Source organism: Protopterus annectens, chromosome 1.part0 (genome assembly GCF_019279795.1).
Source record: "Protopterus annectens isolate FY-2018-M chromosome 1.part0, PAN1.0, whole genome shotgun sequence".
NCBI lineage: Eukaryota > Metazoa > Chordata > Ceratodontiformes > Protopteridae > Protopterus > Protopterus annectens.
Window position 1 is genome coordinate 1,377,180,273 of NC_056725.1, and position 17,265 is coordinate 1,377,197,537.

A 17,265-nucleotide genomic window follows, 5' to 3' on the forward strand; every position below is an offset into this window, starting at 1 on the left:
GTGAGTAGGTTATCTCTTCATTTGTTACAATAAATCTGTATGTGCTATAAATCTGGTCTTCTGGTTTGCATATTTTTTCATTGTAGTTTCTGAGGCTAAATTCAGCATTGCTCTTAATCGGCGTTTTCGTTCCTTTTTTTCCAAGACTTAACCCGAAATTTAAAGCTGGGAGGAAGAAACACTAACTACTGAGATACCTGTCAGTATATTATTTCTTCTGTTGTATTAATAAATCAGAATATGTCATAAATATGTGTTTCTGGTTTATAACTTCTGTCTTGTATAGTTCTTGTTTATAAATACCTCCTGACTTTATTTTGCATATTTATTAGGTTCTGCAACATTGTTTGCATCTATCAAGCATAAATATGGATGAATGCAACCTTACAGGTTCATTCTTTGTTGACTGAACAAAGGTCTTCAACCTGTCTGATCACACCCTGCTAGACCTAGGTATTAGTTCAGATTTATGCCAATGGTTGAAAGATTTTCTAACTGTCCATTTTTTTCTTAGTAGGTTCTTCCCTCTCTACCATACCTAGCTAATAAAAGGGGTCCCACAAGGCCCCGTCCTGCACCACTACTCTTTTCAGTCTTTACCAATAAACTACCCTATAACCTTCCAGATCTGCATCTCATCTTATAAACAGATGATGTGGTGATATTCCAGTCTGGCCTCTGTCATGCAGTCATCTAAACCCAAATCTAACATGACATTAATCGTGTCAGCAACTGATTAAACAAACATAAAGTCCTACTTAACCATAAAAAACAGAAAGCATACTCTTTGGTACTCCTCTGAAAGTAGCTAAAGCTCCATAAGCCTTCAACATCAAGGATTCAAACAACAGTCCAAATGAAACAACTTTGACATTTGGCTCAGTCATACCCTTAACTTCCAAACCCACATAGACAATACTAGGAAAAAGTTAAGTCCTTGGTAACCTGGGGGGATTACTCTTCATCTCAAAGCCAGCCAGAGCAGACATTGGCAAAGGGGTTCTTTTAGCCAAAGTTGAATGTGGTCTACCCATTATAGCCAAATCCTCCCACAGAAACTTACTAAATTTATAGGCAATGTCTAATACTTTGCCTCTCTCTCAAAAAGGTCAGTGGGTTACCAGTTAATCAACAATCAGCTCTCCTGACTAGAGCACTTCTTTTCAAGCTCTTCCTTCCAGACTCTTCAACCATTAACAGCAAAGCTCCTACATACTCCTCCACCTATAGCCTTCAAAGTTACTGTCAAACTTCCTCAATTCTCCAAACCCCAAGAACAAAGCTACAGTGCACCAACATTGCTTTTCAAATCCTATTCCACCAAACTCTGTGAGTCCTTCCCACCGCATCCAAAAGACACGTCGACCTAGTCTAAATGTAGACACCAGTTAAAACCATGTCTTCAGCAACAAGGTCAGTTGAAGTGCTCCCATGCAGGACACATAACCTCACCTCTCCTATCTCTGCTACTGTACTACTCTGAATGCAACACATCATTCATTCCCCCATAAGGTGTAACAATAACTGCCAAATTATTCCCTCTGCATTCAATGCAAAACGCTCTTCTCAATGCTACCTAATCTGAGAACTTGATACAATGTTTTTCATTTAATATTCAGAATGTACTTCCTGTGTATAACAAATGTCAACTTTTTGTAGTCAAACTTGCAACCATCTGTTATTTTCTTCTAGCTTGGTAAAATTGTTTCTCCTTTGTTATTCTATATTATTTTGTCTCTGCCTGAATGGAGATCCATCTATTACCTTGCTAAACACATCAAATGAATAAATAAACAGACTTTGTAATGTTAAGTGATTTAAAATGATGACGCAGCAGGATTGCTTTGAAATATGTGTAGTGTACTGTGGTGGAAGTTAAAAAAGGGTGATTGTGAAGTGGAGTTTAGGGAAGAGTTAAGACAGGCACTGGGAGGCAGTGGAGAGTTACCGAATAGCTGGTTAACTACAGCAGAACTACTAAGGGAGACTGCTAGAAAGGTGCTTGGTGTGACATCTGGACAGAGGAAGGAGGACAAGGAGACCTGGTGGTGGAATGAAGAAGTACAGGAGAGTATACAGAGGATGAGGCTGGCGAAGAACAAGTGGGATTGTCAAAACGATGAAGAAAGTAGACATGAGTATAAGGAGATGAGGCGCATGGCAAAGAGAGAGGTGGCGAAAGCTAAGGATAAGGTGTATGGAGAGTTGTATGAGAGATTGGACACTAAAGAGGGAGAAAAGGACCTGTACCGATTGGCTAGACAGAGGGACAGAGCTGGGAAAGATGTGCAGCAAGTAAGGGTGATAAAGGATAGTGAGGGAAAGGTACTCACAAGAGAGGAGAGTGTGTTGAGATGGAAAGAGTATTTTGAGAGGCTGATGAACGAAGAGAATGAGAGAGAGAGAGAGAGAGAGAGAGGTTGGATGATGTGGGGATAGTGAATCAGGAAGTGAAACAGATTAGCAAGGAGGAAGTAAGGACAGCTATGAAGAGGATGAAGAATGGAAAGGCTGTTGGCCCAGATGACATACCAATGGAAGCATGGAGGTGCTTAGGAGAAATGGCAGTGGGATTTTTAACTAGATTGTTTAATGAAATTTTGGAAAGTCAGAGGATGCCTGAGGAGTGGAGAAAAAGTGTTTTGGTACCTATCTTTAAGAATAAGGGTGATGTGCAGAGCTGCAGTAACTACAGAGGGATAAAATTGATCAGTCACAGCTTGAAGTTATAGGAAAGAGTAGTAGAAGCTAGATTAAGAAGGGAGGTGATGATTAGTGATCAGCAGTATGGTTTCATGCCAGGAAAGAGCACAACAGATGCAATGTTTGCTCTGAGAGTGTTATTGGAGAAGTACAGAGAAGGTCAGAAGGAGTTGCATTGTGTCTTTGTAGACTTGGAGAAAGCATATGACAGGGTGCCTAGAGAAGAGTTGTGGTATTGTATGAGGAAGTCGGGAGTGGCAGAGAAGTATGTTAAGTGTGGTACAGGATATGTACAAGGGTAGTGTGACAGTGGTGAGGACTGCAGTGGGAGTGACAGATCTGTTTAAGGGGGAGGTGGGATTACATCAAGGATCAGCTCTGAGTCATTTCTTATTTGCAGTGGTGATGGACAGGTTGACAGATGAGATCAGACAGGAGGCCCCGTGGACTATGATGTTTGCAGATGACATTGTGATCTGTAGTGAGAGTAGGAATCAGGTTGAGGAGACTCTGGAGAGGTGGAGATGTGCTCTAGAGAGCAGAGGAATGAAGGTCAGCAGGGCTAAGACAGAATATATGTGTGTAAATGAGAGGGAGGGTAGAGGAATGGTGAGGATGCAGGGAGTAGTTGGTAAAGGTGGACGAGTTTAAGTACTTGGGATCGACAGTTCAGAGTAATGGCGAATGTGGAAGAGAGGTGAAGAAGAGAGTACAGGCAGGGTGGAATGGGTGGAGAAGAGTGTCAGGAGTGATTTGTGACAGACAGGTACCAGTAAGAGTGAAAGGGAAGGTCTACAAGAGGGTAGTGAGACCAGATATGTTATATGGGTTGTAGATAGTGGCATTGACAAAAAGGCAGGAGTCAGAGCTGGATGTGGCAGAGTTAAAGATGTTAAGATTTGCACTTGGTGTGACCAGGATGGATAGGATTAGGAATCAATATATTAGAGGGTCAGCTCATGTTGGACAGTTTGGAGACAAAGCAAGAGAGACGAGATTGCGTTGGTTTGGACATGTGCTAAGGAGGGATGATGGGTATATTGGGAAAAAGATGCTAAGGATGTAGCTGCCAGGTAAGAGGAAAAGAGGAAGGCCTAAGATAAGGTTTATGGACTTGGTAAGAGAGGACATGCAGGCGGTTGGTGTGACAGAGCAAGATGCAGAGGATAGGAAGAAATGGAAAGAGATGATCCACTGTGGTGACCCCTAACGGGAAAAGCCGAAAGATGATGATGACTGTCAAGTAATCTAGCAGTAGATGTAGCATAAACTAGAAAATATTAAAGTGACCCATACCTCTCAACTGTCCATAATTTTATGAAATGTCCAGATTTTTGACTCATATTTTTGGTCTATTTCTCATAAAATTTTGGTTTTCTGGCAAATCACTTTCAAATCATTGAGGACTAAAGTCAGAAAATAATGACAGACATTTGAGTGTCAGACTTTATCCTTCAGAAAATTCAAAGTAATGCAAAACCTGTTATTCTATCAACTTTCTAAGTTTGTAAGAGCAATATTTAAAAAGTGTCCCTATTTTTGGGGCTTTGTCCCCCATTATTTGTGATTTTGTCCAGATTTCTTGCTCTAAGAAGTTGAGAGGTATGAAGTGACCTCAAAATAATTCTTATTGGATTCCTCCATCCAGTCTCAAGTTTGTATTATATTCTTTTGTTATTTTTTTCTAGAGGAGTTGCTGTTTTATTCTTCTTTAACATCTGTTTTCTACCTTCTCAGGCTCGAATAGCATTTATTTGGAACTGGATCTATATGACTTTGTTATACTTTATTTGCTAACCTATATGTCATAAATTATAAAAATCTTCAACAATGCCTGAAAATAAAGTAGTGAATGAAAAGCATTTGTATAAATATATAGTTCTTTATGTTAAAAATAACCTAAGTGTTGAATACTGGATTTGTGTTTAGTAAAACGTTAGTACATTCACTTAAAGGAAAAGTGTACGGCGATATCTTAAATATTTTTAAAACAGGTTTTGTTTGAAAATACAAATACTACAATTACAGTGCTTCAAAAATTATTTTTGCTGAACAAACTGTGACATGTGGCAGAACATAGCTGTAGCAATGGTAACCTATACTGCACCTTCTAGATGGTATGACATTAGGCTTTTAAGGAACAAAAGGAGCCTTTGGTTTTGCCATCATGAGCTGTCTGGTTTTTATTAATAAATGTATTTATCAGATACATAGTACTATGCATTATCTGAGAGCACAGCCAGAAAGGTAAGGGATGGCAGTCCAGTTAGATGTCTAGATGATAAGATAATTACTTATATGTGAAATGTAAGTGCCATGAACTTTAACACACCAGCATGAAGGTACTTGTACACAGGAACTTCAGTTATTTGTAAGAAATTATAGATGTTTTTACAGTATGTACACCAACAATAGATATGTTTTATCTTTGCTTCTTTGCTATTTTTAGACTCACATATTACTCCTGGTCTCAAGCTTTGCAGCCCGGTGGCTGCAGTTTGGAAGCCACATTTGAATCAGTCTAGTTTCTAACTCCATAACTGTTTTGTCATTCATGTGCAGTTTTCAGCTATGGTCAAACCACATCACCTGTGGTCAAATTCGGCACTTTGATCAGTCAAAACTTTCAATACTATGCCAGACAGGTGTGTCTGCTATGCACACTTGTCATTGTAAGGTTCAGTGAAGCATGCATACAACCTTTTTAAATAACATACTGGACGGGGGTGGCAAAGATGAAGATCTGCATGCTGAAAGAGGCATAGCATAGTTAGTAGCCATTGTAGCACTTTAGGACCTGCAAATATAAATCTGAAAATTCTGATTGCACTCCTGTACCCAAATAACTTATTAAGAGTTGTACACTGGTTAAAATAATATGGGCATCAAGTAAAAAAAGATAACTAAGAGGAATGTTTGTAGTGTAAGCTTGGGATTGACAAAATTAACTATATATGTTGCATGATAAGATGAAGGCTGTGGTAAAAGCACTCAGGTCACAGCATATGATATAGTTCAGGTTGTACTTAAGAATGGTAAACTATTACCTAAGGGTGCTGAATTTGTAATATTTTACTGGATTTCTAGATATCATTGGACTCTGGCCAGAATTTGAGATAATCAGAGGTGAAAAATCAGAGCCTACTCTAGCTGAAGATCATGAAATTGCTCTCCTAAGTGGAAAGGTCATGGTTTAACTTCTTCTGAGGTGGAGATTTTGCATCTCAAAAATATATTAAACAGTCCTTCCTTATAGCTATCATTGGCATCAGGAAGATTTACTATAAAATGCATATGGTTCACCTAATGTTCATTGTCCTGATCACCTACATCGTACTATGGCTGATGCTGCAAATGTTTAAACCATGTCACCATCAGACACCAGCACCCTTACCAGCAGTTAAATCTTCACCTTTCTGATCCTTCTGTTAAGGATAAGTCTCATTTGGATGATGGGTTACACAAGGCTTTCTGTAAAGCATATCTGTCTGTCCAGCAAGTCCTGTTGATGTCACATACTAGGTTGAGTTCCCTAGATCAAGTGCATCTTATACCATTTGATTTACAAATATGCAGCATTTCCATTAGAGCAGGATCTGAGATTGCTTTATATGCAAGGCAGAGGTCACCTCTGAGTAGTCTGTAAGAGTATAGTGACAGTGATTTCAATTTGTAATGCTTTGTCATATTACTGTTATACTTTACCAACCGTATGCTCGCTAGCAGCCTAATACAGCCATATAATCTCCTTACTTCTCCTATCCCATTCCCTAGTCTGCCCATCCTTATCCTGTAGTTTTCTCTTAGTCTAGTCTCTAGGTGGCAGCATACTCCCTTGCTGGCCCCTAACCAAAGTTAATATTTCTTGCACCCCATTATTAATGTACCACATAGTCCAAGCCTAACCAAAGTTAGCCTACAGGTCTGTCTCCAATACTTAATCACCCCCCTTCCTCATTCCAACCCATAAGGTCCTAAATTAATTTCTATGCTCCACCCTGTTTCCCTCTCACAGTCCCCTATCATCCAACTACTTCCTTCACACATACCTTCCAACTACTCACTTATTTCTAAATCACACCATGTCTCCTCCACTGTCTCAAATTCTTCTCTTCCCCTCCCTCACCATACTTCTTCTAATTCCTCTATACCATGCTACCTCTTATTCCTCTTACAAACTACCCCCTTCTTTCTTATCCACCACCATCACCACCAACACCCATCCTCACCCCAACAGATCTCACTTTCACACCATATCCTCCTCTCTAGTTCAACCAAACCCACTGCACTGCATCAAATTAAAACTTTTTCATTCCCCAATAAAACATCACATACCTAAAGCAATATTGCACCTCCCACAAAACTCAAGGAGTAAACCTAAACCCCTGCTCCCATTCCCCTTCAACTGCCTATGCTTAACAGGTGACATACACCCCTACTACCAGCAACAATCCAACTCCCCTATCGCTACCAATATTACTAACCCAAAATATCTCAAACTTCTGACCATCAATGCCCAGAGTCTAAAAAACGAAATAGCCCACTTCCACGCCTGGCTATACCATACCCTACCTGACATAGTAGCTGTCTCTGAGACATGGCTAAAACTCAGTATTTCTGACTCTGAATTCCTTCCCCCTGGATTTCAAGCTCTCAGATATGACTGCCTAAATAGGAAAGGGGGAGGAATAGCCTTACTCTACTCTAGTTTACTCTCCATCACTCCCTATCAAAACCCTATTCCTTAATTCAACAACGCCGAACTAGTCATAGGAATACTCAAAATAAATAACTATAAAAGCATTTGCGTTATAGCCCTCTATATCCCCCCCTGGAAACAATACATCTGCTCTTGAAGATTCTACTATGGGCCTCAAAAAATATTAAGCTTGAGACATACATCCTAGAAGATATAAACATTGACTGGAACAAAATTAATACCAATAATCCCACCATCTCAATCAATCTATTTAATTTCAGTCAACTTACAAATACCATTACCAGACCCAATAAAAACAACCCCCCAGGCTCCATACTTGATTGGATCCTAGTCTCTCACCCAAATAAAATCTCCCATAGTGGCACCTTACCAGACTCCATTAGTAACCACTCGCCAGCCTTCATCCATAGAGCAACCCCCTCCACTCCTCACCTACACCAATATATTCATACACGAAACCTCACAAACTTTAATCCCACAACTTTCTCCAATTCTCTCAAACTAATAAACTGGGACAATCTAAAAACTCTTCCTCTAGACTATGTCATTGAATCCTTAAAATCAACCTTCTTAGATACCCTTAACTCCTAAGCCCCTCCTAGAACAAAACATATAAAAACCAATTCCACCCCATGGCTTACTAAAGACACAACAATTCTTATGCAACAAAGGGACAAGACCTGGAAACTTTACCATTGCAATAAGTACACTAACACCCTTCTTAAATATAAACAACTCCATAACCTAGCCAAAAAACATATTACACAGGATAAAAAATCATACTATACCAAACTCCAATCTAATCATTCCAAAAACCCCAAACAGTTCTGGAAGTCCATCAACTCTCTTCTCAACCCAGGAACCAAAAACAATCCTTGCCTTGACACTAGTAAGTCTGACCATGAAATAGCCACTCTATTCAACTCCTTCTTTACTAACTCCATAGCAGAACTCACCAAGACCTTCCCAAACAACAACTCCCCCCACTCAAACCCCCTCCCCAACCATCCATCCCTATCTCTTCTCCGTCTTTCATCTCAAACCCATATAAAAAAAACTTCTCTCTAAGATGAAGCCATGCTCCAATGCCTATGACAGCATCCCTTGACTCTTTCTAAAACTTGCAGCAGATGGCATCACCATCCCCATTAGCATCCTCATTAACAGATCCATACAAGAATCTTATGTCCCCAAACTGTGGCATGCAGTCTTTATCCTACCCCTCCACAAAGGAGGCAAAATAATAGCATCTCCAACTTCCAGCCCATATCTATTCTCTCACCTATTTCAGAAATACTTGAGAAATGCATCCAGCTCATGCCTTTCCTTACAAATAACCAACTCCTCACCCCAACACAACATGGATTCCATCCTGGCCATAGCACAATAACTGCTCTTCTCTCTTTCCTAGACATAGTAAATCACTCCCAGACTCTGGAGAACTTATATCCACAGTCCTCCTTGACCTCTCCAAGGCTTTTGATACTGTCTCCCATTCCCACCTCCTAAACCACCTTGCTAATCTTAATCTCTCACACAACACCCTTACCTGGTTCAGCAGCTACCTCTCTGACCAATCTCAGGCCGTGAAATGGAAAACTGGCACCTCAACCTTCCTTCCAACCCCAACCGGAGTACCCTAGGGATCCATACTCGGCCCAATGCTTTTTAATATCTTTATTAATGAATTCCATGCAGTCATTCCTAACACTAAGATAGTTCAATATGCAGACGACTCAACTCTAATTTGCTCTGCTTCTAGCCTCCCCAAGCTCCAAACAAAAACCCAAACTGCTTTTTCTACTACTGAGAACTAGATGCTTCAAAATCACCGCTCTCTAAATGCCAACAAATCTAAAATTCTGCTATTCTCTCCCTCTAAATCTCACCCTCTTGACAAAACCTCCTTCAATATTATCAGCCATGCCAAGTCCACTATCGAAGTTGTTCCTTTTGCTAAACTTCTTGGGGTCATTATTGATGAACACCTAAAATTTGATACCCATATTCAGCTAAATATTAAGAAAACACATCAGAAACTTGGCATGCTGTACAGAAACTCCCACTTTCTCTCGCCTTCCACAAGAAAGACTCTCACCACTACCTACTTACTACCATCTCTGATGTATGGTGCTCCCCCTACTAACCAACCTATCTTCCTCTATCTCTTCTAAACCAGAAACCTGTTACAACAAAATCTCAAAGTTTGCCACCAAGTCCATGTACTCTAACCAACATTGCATACCTCTCCACCTGCTGCAAATTCTAGATCTTCCCAACTACCTGGACTACCTCCAACTCACCACAGCCCACAAGCTTATTTTTAAACCTACTAAGTGCTCTGCACTAACAAACTTCTTACCACTATACACCCCTCACAGAACTCTAAGATCTGCCCACCAAAATCTAATTTCTGTAGACAAACCAAATCATCCCCCAGGTCAGCTTCTCATATCCTTTTCCTTAGCCAAAAAATGGAACTCTCTTCCTCCTTCTCTAAGAATTTCTGAAAAACTTTGAACACTTCAAAACCCAGTTCCATTCCTACCTCTCCAATAAATGGAAATGCAGTTGCACTCTACCTACCTAATCCTGCCTAATACATAAATACATCCATACACAACCCTATAGGGGATTAATCGTATTTACCGTTTTCTTACAAATGTTACTTTTATGCCATTATCGGATGATTTAAAATCTCAGTACAATGGTGACTCTGTACTACCGTTCTCTAATGTATAAACATGTAATATGCATTGTATATTATACTATGTTGCTATTTTACTTTGCTTATGTTTTACTATATAATATTTACTACTTGCTTAACTTTTACTATTTCTACTATGTACTATGGAACTTTCTCCCTGGACCTCCACTGAAAATGGGCTCTTTGAGCCCAGTAGACCTCCTCGGTCATCAAACTGGAAATAAATAAATAAATCTGTCAGCATATGACATATGCTGAAAACCCTAAATTTTCCTTATAAGAAACCTTTGAAGTCTTTCCCAGTTTCTGCAGGTGCCTGGTAATTTTCATACCAAGGTTTACTATAATTTATTGAAGTGGACTTGGTCAAATCCACTTTGCGAAAAGTCTGAAACTCGAATGTTGACAATGTTCTCTGGTATTTCTGAAGTACAGTTCTCACCTCTATCTTGACCCATGTTAACGCTTGTTTCTAGATCAAATTTGTAATGTATTTTGGCTAAATTGGAATTCAGCAATGTGACTTTTCGTGGACGGGAGTCGATGATACGATGATTCGACCAAGTCCACTTCAATAAAATGATAGTAAACCATATACCAAAGGTAGCATTGTACTCTATTACTGGCCTGATAAGTGAGGAGTAAAGGGGGTTATAACCTCTTTTGTTCTGGATGCAATGCTCTTATGAGGTGAGTGACATAGAAAGCCTCTCTTACCGCTGTGGAGACATGGTGGTCAAAGGAAAGGTTGCTGTCAACCTTTGTGCCCAAGTCTCTCACCACTGATTGTGTGCTTAGGGTGTTATTAATGTGTTAATCTGCAGGGATGTCACCCTTGCCAAAGGGAATGATAATGTTTTTTTTGCATTGAGTTTCAGCCATGACTTTGGCACCAGTCATTTATCTGTGTAAGTCCCTCTTGTAGGATGTTGACATAATTTAGGGACTCAATGACTGCACACAGTTTGCAATCATCAGCAAACTTTGTCAGCCATAGGCCTTTTGTTTTAGCCTGTACTTCTGAGAAGTAGATTCCAAACAATGGCCCCCCAGCACCGATCCCTCTGGAATGCCACTGGTTATGGGTCTGCTGGTGGAGGAAGAGTCACCTATTTTGACTGTGTGCATTCTATCGGTGCAACTCACCTGACAATATATGGGTTTATCTCCAGTTTTTTTAATTTCTCCAAATCTTTTGGATTTCTAATAGCATGATGGGAATGGACCCCATTCCTAAGTCAAACTACAATTAAAGTTCATGAAATTAATATTGTTTCACTCTTTCATGTCAGCCAGAAGTGCTTTTCGCAGCACCTGCAATGTGCCCAGTAATGACTCCTTCTGTAATTTGTATGGAGTTACATGTATTGGTAGAATATCTAAATATGATTGTAGACTCTTTTTTATAAGACCCATTGCCTGTACTACTGTTGGAACTATCTGGGTATCTTTCTTCCACATTGCTCTCATTTCTGCTTGCAAATCCCAATATTTTATGACTTTGTCTCTCTCTGTGCACAAGACACTGTAGTCACTGGGTGTGGCAATTTCAATTATCAATGTTACTTTTGTCTTCTTTTCTTGGACCACTACATCCGGTTTTCTAGCATCTGTCTTTTGAACTGTTGGTAATGGATGATCCTATGTGATGTAAACTTCATCATTTTCTATGATGCTTTGTGGCTTATATTTCCAGTATTTTTCAGCCACTTCAGTACCATAATGTTTGCACAATCCCCAGTGCAGCATTCTTGCCACATAATTATGCCATTCAGTGTACAGTCCTTCTGCCATTAGTATGTCGCAACCAGCAATGAGGTGTGCAATTGTTTCCAATTCTGTTTTGCATAACCTATATTTGTCTGTTTCTCCCACATGTTCAGTGGACTTTGTAAACCAATGTGTACATAGCTCACTGTCTTGGGCCGCCAGTAGTTAGTTATCTCTAGCTGGGTGAGTTTATCAATGATGCCTGAGTGGGGAATAGTGTCAAAGGCCTTGGCCAGGTCAGGTAGGCCATATGCATGGATTTGCCTTCGTCCAGGGCTTTGTTGACTGTCTCTAAGACCCTGATTTGGATCTGCTTATGTATTGGCAATCCTTAAAATTTCTCCAAGGGTGTGTGTACTATGAGTTTGTGTAATCTGGGATGAACTGCTGTCCTTTTCAGGATTAGTTTCACTGTCTTGTGCCGAGAGAGTACCAAGATAGACTTCAGTGCCCCCATGACCCTGATTTGGAATAAGTGATTTTCAGAGACTGAAACATGAATGAATACTTTGTTTAATGATTCTGTATCCCAGTACTGACTCCTCCCGTACTTGTCAACCCTCCCAAGTCCTAGTCATTCACTTGCCTAAGCCTAATATTTATTTTATTTCATTTATTTGTCCTTTGGTAACCGGGAAACTCCAACTGAGCCAATGGCCCATTTTCAGTGGAGGCGTGGGGAGGAAAGCTCCACAACAAATTCAAAAACATTTAAACAGTAGTTGATGAGTAATTACCAGAGGAGAAAAGCCCTGCAACATATTATGTATTTTACAATGAGCTGCAGGGAAAGGCTCCACAACACACACATAAATACATTTTACAATAGCTGATAAGTAAATTATATACAAGGGGAGAAGATCCCTACAACAGGAGAAACACAAACAGATTGAGATACATTTACAGACTATTACTGGGATAAACTATGATCAAGAATACAATATGAACTGCAAGTAGCAAGACACTTTGCAGAAGTAGATGGCCTATATCAAGTAAATTAATACATATTTTTTTCAAAATATTGACTATATTTCTAATAATATATGGAGGGGAGAAATAAGAGTATTGTGTTGTCAAAACAGAAAGAGTAATGGAATGAGATGAGGAGTAATGAAGTAATGAGCAGGAGGGAAAATTAAGGATATATATATATATAGAGAGAGAGAGAGAGAGAGAGAGACAGACAGAGAGAGAGAGAGACAGAGAGAAAGAGACAGAGAGAGAGAGACAGACAGAGACAGACAGAGAGAGAGAGACAGAGAGAGAGAGACAGAGAGAGAGAGACAGAGAGAGAGACAGAGAGAGAGAGAGACAGAGAGACAGAGAGAGAGAGAGACAGAGAGAGAGACAGACAGAGAGAGACAGAGAGAGAGAGACAGAGAGAGAGACAGAAACAGAGAGAGAGAGAGAAACAGAGAGAGAGAGAGAGAGACAGAAACAGAGACACAGAGAGAGAGAGAGACACAGAGAGAGAGACACAGAGAGAGAGAGATAGAGAGAGAGACAGAGAGAGATAATGTTATGGAAGGACATTAAAGAGCAAAATAAATAGTAGAAATCATTGGCTGAGGAAGTATTGGAGCATGCATTAGTACTAATATGCTATGTTTAAAGTGAGAGCTTCTTTTGATGATAGGCTAGTACCACCTGGTAAGATATGATGGTGTAACTGAATTAGTAGTGAGAAAGGCATAGTTATAGTTAGTCAGTGGTCATGCATCTGTTTTGAGGGTTGTGCAGCTACAGGTCAAAAATATTAAAAATATCTAGGAAATTATAGGGCCACTTCAATAATTCTCTCTGATACAAAAGCCTACCCCAAGTGTTTGATAAGTAGGGGTTGGCCCTCCTATCCATACTAAGGCATACCATTTTAAAGCCTTACATTATGAAAATCACAGAACTTACAAACCTCTCCAGAAGTTATAGCCAAGTTGCTTAAACCTTATGTCATACACTCCTGACTGGGTGATCAGTCAACTATTAGATTATGGTGCTTTACAAAGAGGTAACAGAAAAAGAATGTTCTTTACTCCCACCAACCCAACAATATTTTACAGACCCTAAACTAAGATGCATGAGTGAACATGAATTCAAATTTCAAGATGGAATTACCTGAACAGGAATTTGTCAAATTACTTGACAGTAATTTTAGCACATCAATATTTCATTCATATATTAGGCAAAGTCTGCCTTCCATTATGTTAACGTCAAAGATATTTCCTTATGGGGCACTTTCCCTTTTCCATTACGTCTGTTTGACAATGAAAGGCAGGGAAGCTATGTTTAGAAGTTGTGTAGAATGGCAAACCACAGAACGTTACTGCATATCTGACATAATTTGTGTGGCTGCAAGTATATGGGCATGTGTAAAGGAACCTTCTATCCAGTCTCTTTAAATTTGTTTAAGTTTAGATCCATATATACTGTCTGAATATGCAACCAGTGAAATGTTACTATGGCAAGACTTCTATCTGGTACTATGAAGTGTCACTTCCAGCCAACATTTGTTACTGGTATGTAGTTAAATGTACACATCAGGTGTATAACCGCCTACTAATAACACAGGTAAAACTCCCTAAATTAAATTTCATCAACTAAAACTCAATGACTGTGGGAACATCATAGTACAAAGAATGGTTCCTCACCTTTCCATATCATCATCACGGGTGAATTACCCATAAGATAAGTGCATTATGTTACTATACCTGTACCCATGAAATGGATAGTGTAAAGACATTCAGGGTAAGTGTCACTGCAGCCACATCTGTAGACTGTTTTGTTTTTCAATTGATTTTGTTTGTAAGGAAAGCTTGCTTAACACCCTGTTCCATTTTAGAATTAACTAGCCCCCCCCCCCCAGCTTACAAATGGTATTAGTATAAATTGCAGTTTGCAGGTAAAGTTAATTCCAGACAAACATCCCGAAGCCCAAAGACGTAATTATAAATGTTATGCTGTTGGCATGACTATCCTATTTTCAGAAGAATTTAGATTGGGAGGTGAGATATTGTAAAATAAAGTCCAGAAAGAACACATTTTGTTTTTCCATTTCAGTAAAATGTGCTTTAAAATACTGACTGAATGACTGATTAATTCTATCCCTTGTCTAGCAACTGTACTATAATTTTGAGGGCATGCACTAACTTTATAGGTTAGCATTGCCTTTTTTATCCTACCATCTTTAAGAGATATGGTTAAAGTTAGTGCCCTACTAAAGCTGGAATTACCATTTTAAGAACTGTCAGGATAGAAGATGAGAAACCTACTAAACAGCTTTGGTCTAATACTGAAGACTGATTGTATGATCACATTTCTATGTGAGTTTACAGATCTTACTTAAGCAGCAGTTTATTTCATTTTGCCCTCCCACACACACACACACACACATGCTTTGCATAAATCTGCCCCATATGAACCTGAATTCTGTTACTACTCTTGGCCTTACTACCACTTCAACAAGTTTGTGCCAATCGTGCAGTGCCATTTTTGTGAAACATCGAAGGATGTCAAAACAGTAGCTGGCAGTACACAGGACATGAAACATTATACCTTAATGCTAAACTAGATAAAAGTAAGAATGGTACATACTTTCCAGGTAAGAAAAGCGTCTGTTACAAAATATATAGATGTCCTTGGCAATAGTGATGTTGAAGGAACTTAGATTCATTGTAAAGAAGATCCATGTACTTCAGAAACTGAGGTTGGTCTTCTCACCAAGAACTCCGCTATATAAGATAGGATGCAGAACTAGCTTATGAAACCTCCACAGCATGCACTCACACACACACACACACACACACACACTTATGCACGCATGTACACACGCACACACAACAGAAATATAAGCGTAAACAAAAATAAATGTTCATAGGTAGGTACTAGGCTATCTGCCAGCGGGCATTTATAAGCCTAGCCAGAGTGTGTCGGCTTTCGCCATCCCATTGATTAATTAACTGATCCTCTGTCAAGCAGAACCAATGAAGTCATCCCAGGGGTGTCTGTATATATATAATTGCCTATGAAATGAAGGTAGAATATAGGCATACAGTGAATTATGCAGTGTGAGAAAGAGGTCTGGGATGAAACTTTTAAATGAGTAGACCTTGCAAGATAAGGTGAAAGCAAGTGTAGAACAGCATCGACCTTAAATGCAATCTCTTGAGACAGGCAGTGCATTTCTTCAGTTGTAATTTATCTTTTTTGTGTACACAGATAAATACCACAGAGCTCATTTCCTTGTCATGCACTGTGCTCTAAGTATGCTCCGTCTCTATTAATAGATTCCCATGTAGGAAAAAGTACCATGGCAATTATTAAGAGATTATTGGGTTACAGCTGGCGCATTGAAATGGAAGAAACAAAGTGAGTGATGCACAATGATCATGCCATACTCAGCAGTGAATTATGTTTATTCTCCTTGAATGGCTGTAATGAATTTGTTTCTGTTTCAAAAGGGCAAATAAACAAGTTAAAATTACAACTGTGTCTTTTCTTAGATAAAATCACACAAAGTTAGAATGCCAGCAGAATTGTATTACTTGCTGTAGTTAATATAATTTACTTTTTACCTATTTGGTATTTAACAAGAAATGTGAGATTGTGTAAAACATGCTCACTAATGATGCATGTTGCCCGGTAAAAGGAGCCAAGAAATCTGAACCTGATGAGTATATTAAATTAAAAATTTGATGAGACAAATACATACCTAAACTGTCTTCCTTTTCAGACCCAAATGCAGTTGTTGTTTTCACTAAATTAGAACTACAATACATTTACTACTTTCTTTGACAGTGGCATTACATTATATGTTTTATTGGTTTACTTGACATTCAGCAATTTTGGTATGCAAACTGAATAATAAATGAAGAGCCGCTAGTGGTGGAGTGGATGTACTACAAGTGCTCATGTGCTGTATAGCTGTGGCACACTTATTTATTTATTACAGTTTGATGACTGGGGTAGTCCACTGGGCCTGGAAGAGCCCGTTTTCAGTGGAGGCCCGGGGAGAAAAGCTCCACAGGATATAGACAATTTTACAATAGTTATACAAAAGTAAATAACGTAGTAGAACAGTGAAAAATACAGAGATAATGTACAATTTGTTAAAAAAAGTCATAACATTTCTAATCGTAGGTAATGAATTACAAAAGTGAGATTCATGTAGTCTAACATATTAAAAGTACAGGCATTTCAGATGAAAAAAACATGTAAGTAAAACATTTATGTACAGATGAAAAAACAAGCTTTTTTTTTGAAAGTTATAAATATGAAGAGAGGACAGAGGGAAGAAGGTGAGGTGGGAGAGGTAAAAGGTGGTATATAGTGGAGAAAGGGAGTGGGTTGGGGGAGTTTATGCAGTATA